Source organism: Schistocerca americana, chromosome 8, assembly GCF_021461395.2.
Source record: "Schistocerca americana isolate TAMUIC-IGC-003095 chromosome 8, iqSchAmer2.1, whole genome shotgun sequence".
Taxonomy (NCBI): domain Eukaryota; kingdom Metazoa; phylum Arthropoda; class Insecta; order Orthoptera; family Acrididae; genus Schistocerca; species Schistocerca americana.
Window position 1 is genome coordinate 459025758 of NC_060126.1, and position 6234 is coordinate 459031991.

Below are 6234 nucleotides of genomic sequence, written 5' to 3' on the forward strand. Positions count from 1 at the left end.
AACACTATTTTTCAACGTAATCTCCATTCAATGCTACGGCCTTACGCCACCTTGAAATGAGGGCCTGTATGCCTGCACGGTACCATTCCACTGGTCGATGTCGGAGCCAACGTCGTACTGCATCAATAACTTCTTCATCATCCGCGTAGTGCCTCCCACGGATTGCGTCCATCATTGAGCCAAACATATGGAAATCCGACGGTGTGAGATCGGGGCTGTAGGGTGCATGAGGAAGAACAGTCCACTGAAGTTTTGTGAGCTCCTCTCGGGTGCGAAGACTTGTGTGAGGTCTTGCGTTGTCATGAAGAAGGAGAAGTTCGTTCAGATTTTTGTGCCTACGAACACGCTGAAGTCGTTTCTTCAATTTCTGAAGAGTAGCACAATACACTTCAGAGTTGATCGTTTGACCATGGGGAAGGACATCGCACAGAATAACCCCTTCAGCGTCCCAGAAGACTGTAACCATGACTTTACCAGCTGAGGGTATGGCTTTAAACTTTTTCTTGGTAGGGGAGTGGGTGTGGCGCCACTCCATTGATTGCCGTTTTGTTTCAGGTTCGAAGTGATGAACCCATGTTTCATCGCCTGTAACAATCTTTGACAAGAAATTGTCACCCTCAGCCACATGACGAGCAAGCAATTCCGCACAGATGGTTCTCCTTTGCTCTTTATGGTGTTCGGTTAGACAACGAGGGACCCAGCAGGAACAAACCTTTGAGTATCCCAACTGGTGAACAATTGTGACAGCACTACCAACAGAGATGTCAAGTTGAGCACTGAGTTGTTTGATGGTGATCCGTCGATCACCTCGAACGAGTGTGTTCGCACGCTCCGCCATTGCAGGAGTCACAGCTGTGCACGACCGGCCCGCACGCGGGAGATCAGAAAGTCTTGCTTGACCTTGCGGCGATGATGACACACGTTTTGCCCAACGACTCACCGTGCTTTTGTCCACTGCCAGATCACCGTAGACATTCTGCAAGCGCCTATGAATATCTGAGATGCCCTGGTTTTCCGCCAAAAGAAACTCGATCACTGCCCGTTGTTTGCAACGCACATCCGTTACAGACGCCATTTTAACAGCTCCGTACAGCGCTGCCACCTGTCGGAAGTCAATGAAACTATACGAGACGAAGCGGGAATGTTTGAAAATATTCCATAAGGATTTCCGGTTTTTTCAACCAAAACTGGCCGAGAAAAAAAATGTGTTGCATTACTTATTGAACTGCCCTCGTAGTACACATGTGAATAGCTTCACACTATTCTTTATTAAGGGTCAACTGCCACTTTTCGCAACTTCTAGGTATCTTATCTAAATCCTATTAATAAAATAGAGTGGGCTTTTGGAACCGAAGGCCCACTCGTGAACCTTGATGACTGCAGGACAGAAAGCTTTACGCCTCGCCTGGGGCCTTAAACGACGGCATTGGACTGTTGATGACTGGGAATAGCGAATATGTACTTATACTCGTACAGATGGCGCTAGTATCGCGTATACAAGGTATGAAATGGCGGAGCTTCATTTGCACTCGGGCGATTCGTGTGCTTATGGTCTCACAATGGAAATTAACAGACTTTTAACGCGGAATGCTAGTTGAACCAGACGCACGGGACATTAAATTTCGGAAATCTTAGGGAATTCAGTATTCAGAGACTCACAGCGTGAAGAGTGTGCCGAGAGTAGCAAATTTCAGACGTTAGCTCTTACCATGGACAACGCAATGGCCGACGGCCTTTACTTACCGATTGAGATCAATGGCGTTTGCATGCTAGCAGAAAAGCAACACTGCGTGAAATGACCCCAGACTTCAATGTGGGACGTACGACGAACGTATCTCTCAGGATAGACCGACTATGGCAGCAGACGACCGCCGTGAGTGTCTTTGCTAACACTACGACATCGCCTGCAGCGCCTCTCTTGAACTCGTGACCTAAGCAGTTCGACCCTAGACGACTGGTCGGATGAGTCCCGATTACAGTTGTTGAGAGATGGTTCAAATGGCTCTGAGCACTATGGGACTTGACTTCTGAGGTCATCAGTCCCCTAGAACTTAGAACTACTTAAACCTAACTAACCTAAGGACATCACACACATCCATGCCCGAGGCAGGATTCGAAACTGCGACCGTAGCGGTCACGCGGTTCCAAACTGAAGCGCTTAGAACCGCACGGCCACACCGGCCGGCTTGTTGAGAGATTATGGTAGGGTTCGAGTGTGGCGCAGATCCCATGAAACTATGGGCGCAAGTCGTCAACAAGGCACTGTGCAAGCCGGTGGTGACTACATAATAGTGTTTACGTGGAATGGACGTGGAGGTAGATATGTTCGGCTAGTTGGACACCATCTGCGGCTGTTCATAGACTTCATGTTCCCAGAAAACGGTGAAATTTTTATGGATGACAATGCGCCGTGTCAGCGAGTCGCAATTGTCCACGATTGGTCTGAAGAGCATTCTGGACAATTCAAGCGAATGATTTGGCCAGCCATCGAAGAAATGGAAATTTTTGGTGAGGTCTTATGGGACAAAACTGCAGAGGTCATCGGTCCCTAAGCTTACACACTACTTAACCTAACTTAAACTAAATACGCGAAGGACGACACACATACCCATGTCCGAGGGAGGACTCGAACCTCCGACGGGGAGAGCCGCGCGAACCGTCACAAGACGCTCGAGACCGCACGGCTACCCCGCGTGGCCGGCCGGTGTGGCCGTGCGGTTCTAGGCGCTACAGTCTGGAGCCGAGCGACCGCTACGGTCTCAGGTTCGAATCCTGCCTCGGGCATGGATGTGTGTGATGTCCTTAGGTTAGTTAAGTTTAATTAGTTCTAAGTTCTAGGCGACTGGTGACCTCAGAAGTGCCGGCCGGAGTGGCCGAGCGGTTCTAGGCACTACAGTCTGGAACCGCGCGTACCGCTACGGTCGACGGTTCGAATCCTGCCTCGGGCATGGATGTGTGTGATGTCCTTAGTTAGGTTTAAGTAGTTCTAAGTTCTAGGGGACTGATGACCTTAGAAGTTAAGTCACATAGTGCTCAGAGCCATTTGAACCAACCTCAGAAGTTAAGTCGCATAGTGCTCAGAGCCATTTGAGCCATACCCCGCGTGGCGCCATCAAAGACTTATGGGACATAACCGAGAAGTCACTTGGTGCATAACATCCTTAACCGGCAACAAAGAAACACAGTCCGAACAGTCCTTGAAGGCACAACGGCACCGACCGGCCGCCATGTCATCCTCGGCACTTAGGCTTCACCGGACGGGGTTACGGAGGGGCATATCGTCAGCACGCCGCTTTCCCGACCGACACACTTTCGCAACTATGGTCAGCTGTAGAGGGAGTATGGCTCCCTGTTTCTGCAGGGGACTTCCAACGACTTTCTGAGTTCACCCCACGTCCAGTTGTTGTACTACCCCGGGAAAAGTGGGCCAGACACGAGATGAGGAGATATGCCACGACTTTCATCATCCCGGTGTAAGAAGCATCCCATGCAACGCACGACACAAAGAAAAGAAGTGGGTCGTTGTGGAATAGGTAGGAGCTTTTAAATATAAGCAATTGGCCTTGATATTGCAGTGGCCTATATACACACACACACACTCTATTCGTCCTCAGACCACATACACCAGTATTGAAGACAGTGCTTGACGCTAGAGTGCACACACTCTCACCCGCAAAACATACACACACACACTACATCACACATACATAAACACGTATAAAAGACCCGGCCACATACGCAAAAATCGAGGAGGGGACAACAATATTCTGGAACTGATTAATCACACATGGCGGCTCGCGCTTTAGCCAGAGCTAAACTAATCGCGCTAATGTGCTTTGAAGGAAGCCATTCCGAGGCAGGAAATGACTCGTTAGGTAGCTTTGTGACCGTCCAAAAGACAGGCGCGTCGCTAACAAAAAACAAAAAAAAAAGTGTGAAAATAAAAGGGAGCGGTATTATCTTTGCGGACCCAGACGTGCGGCTTGGTGCTTTCCTGACGGGGCCTCTTGCTGGTCGATAAACTGCAAATGTTTGAAGAATTTGTTCCACACTTCAGTGACGCTAATTAATTGACAGAGAGGAAAAAAACGGCACTGCTGTCTGGACGCTTCCCGCGGCTGCAAATTTGTGTTCGCTGAGGGAAGACCTAATCCGTTTACGGTTACAGATTAGCTTAAACCTTCTGTAAGACATTCACTTTGGGAAATTCTGTTTGATTTTTTTTTTCCTGTGGTCACAATTTCCGTTTGCGGCTGCTGCCGTCTGAATGCCCGCGAGTTAACTGACTATTGTGGAGCCGTGGAAGTGACAGCTCTTAATCGACATCCGATTTATACGGAAAGGGAAGTACTCGTGCGTTTTCCAGTTCGTACGAATATTGGAGATTACTAAATTTCAATTTCCTTTAGCAGCTGCAATATGTTTCTGATTTTCGAAGCACCTGTGCTGTAAGGCTGCTTTTGGCGATGGCACTCTTCAGCAAGGAAAGCGAACAGAGAGGTATGTTCACGATATTTAGGTGCTGCAGTCTCTTACCATGTTACGTCATTTTTTTAAACTTTCCAGTACTTTTTCCCGAGATTATAGAATTTATAATTTCACAGACTGTTACTTTAATCTTTCAAGCAAGTATTTAGTTTTTTTAATATTATAGAACTGTTACTTGATACATCAGTATCGAGCAGTATTAAGCAGTTACTAGTGGTCTCCTCTAACACTCACCAATGTTCTAGCCGTCTGTTCCCCATCTTATGATATATGGTCTGAAGATGATTTTTGAGAAAAATCGAAACCGGCTACCATTTCCACGTGTGATAATTTATTTAATTCAAATGTTTCCAATGGCTCTGAGCAATGACCTCAGAGCTGTAAACGATTGTATCTTTGTTGCTGACTGCTGAGTATCAGTCATTAGTAATCTGTCAGTCAGTTATGGAGTTTCGGCGCAGTTAGTCGGGAGATATCTGTGTTGTAAATTAGAAGTCTATTATTGCTTAAAATATTGTGAAGTATCAGTCATGAAATTAGTGATGTAAAAGAATGGAAAACAAATTGCTAAATTATACTGAAATATGGTATGAAGAAAACAAACAGAAAGGAGCAAATATAATCCCCCAGAAGAGTCGTTATTTGTCAGATACCGACCCTATCACACCTACTAGACGACAATGACTAATACATTGAGCCGTAATTTCGACGAAGATCTGCGAGAACCAGACGAGGATATTTTTTAGTTTTTAAGTATTATTTCGAATTTCCCTCTCGCTCAAAATGGTAGCAAAACACCTAGTGATAGAATTCAAAATGGTTCAAATGGCCCTAAGCACTATGGGACTTAACTTCTAAGGTCATCAGTCCCTTAGAACTTAGAACTGCTTGAACCTAACTAACCTAAGGACATCACACACATCCATGCCCGAGGCAGGATTCGAACCTGCGACCGTAGCGGTCGCGCGGTTCCAGACTGTAGCGCCTAGAACCGCTCGGCCACTTCAGCCGGCATAATTTATTTAATTAATCCATGCGATCAAGACTGACTAATATTTTAATTAGCTATCAGTTAGGTGTGATTTTCCAATAATGTTTGCAAAAGTTATCGACAGTAAAATGTATCAGATATTTAATTATAATAATAATTTTTTTAGATCAGTACTTAGTAAATCAGTTTAAGGTTGTCAGTCCTGAACTTTGATTTTACGAATAGAAAATTTTTGTTGGTGGTTAGTGCACTGTTCTGGAACAAACGATTAAAGCACTTTGTTTCAAAAATGGTGTGATACACGAAAATTTTAGAAAATGTTCAAAGCGAACATCAACAAGAGTGAATTCTACTTTTGCTGCTTTCTTCAGCACAGAGTAGCACTTACAGACAGCATCCATAATTACTTGTGCATATTCCAATCTCTCTTTCTTCCCCCAAAATTTCTGCCTTTTCTCGGCTCCCTCTAGTAGCATGAAATTTATTCCCTGACCCATTAATACATTCTTTACCGCCTTTTGCCTTGTTATTGTTGGTGTTTTCGACGTATATTTTCCTCGCCTATTCTGCAGGGAACATCTTCGTTTCTTATCTTCCTACTTATCATACAACTTAGCTAATGGCAGCCTTATGTGGCACTACACCTGTTTCGATTGTCTGCTTTTCTCGTTGTCATAACCTGTCCACAGCCCGCATCTCGTGGTCGTGCGGTAGCGTTCTCGCTTCCCACGCCCGGGTTCCCGGGTTCGATTCCC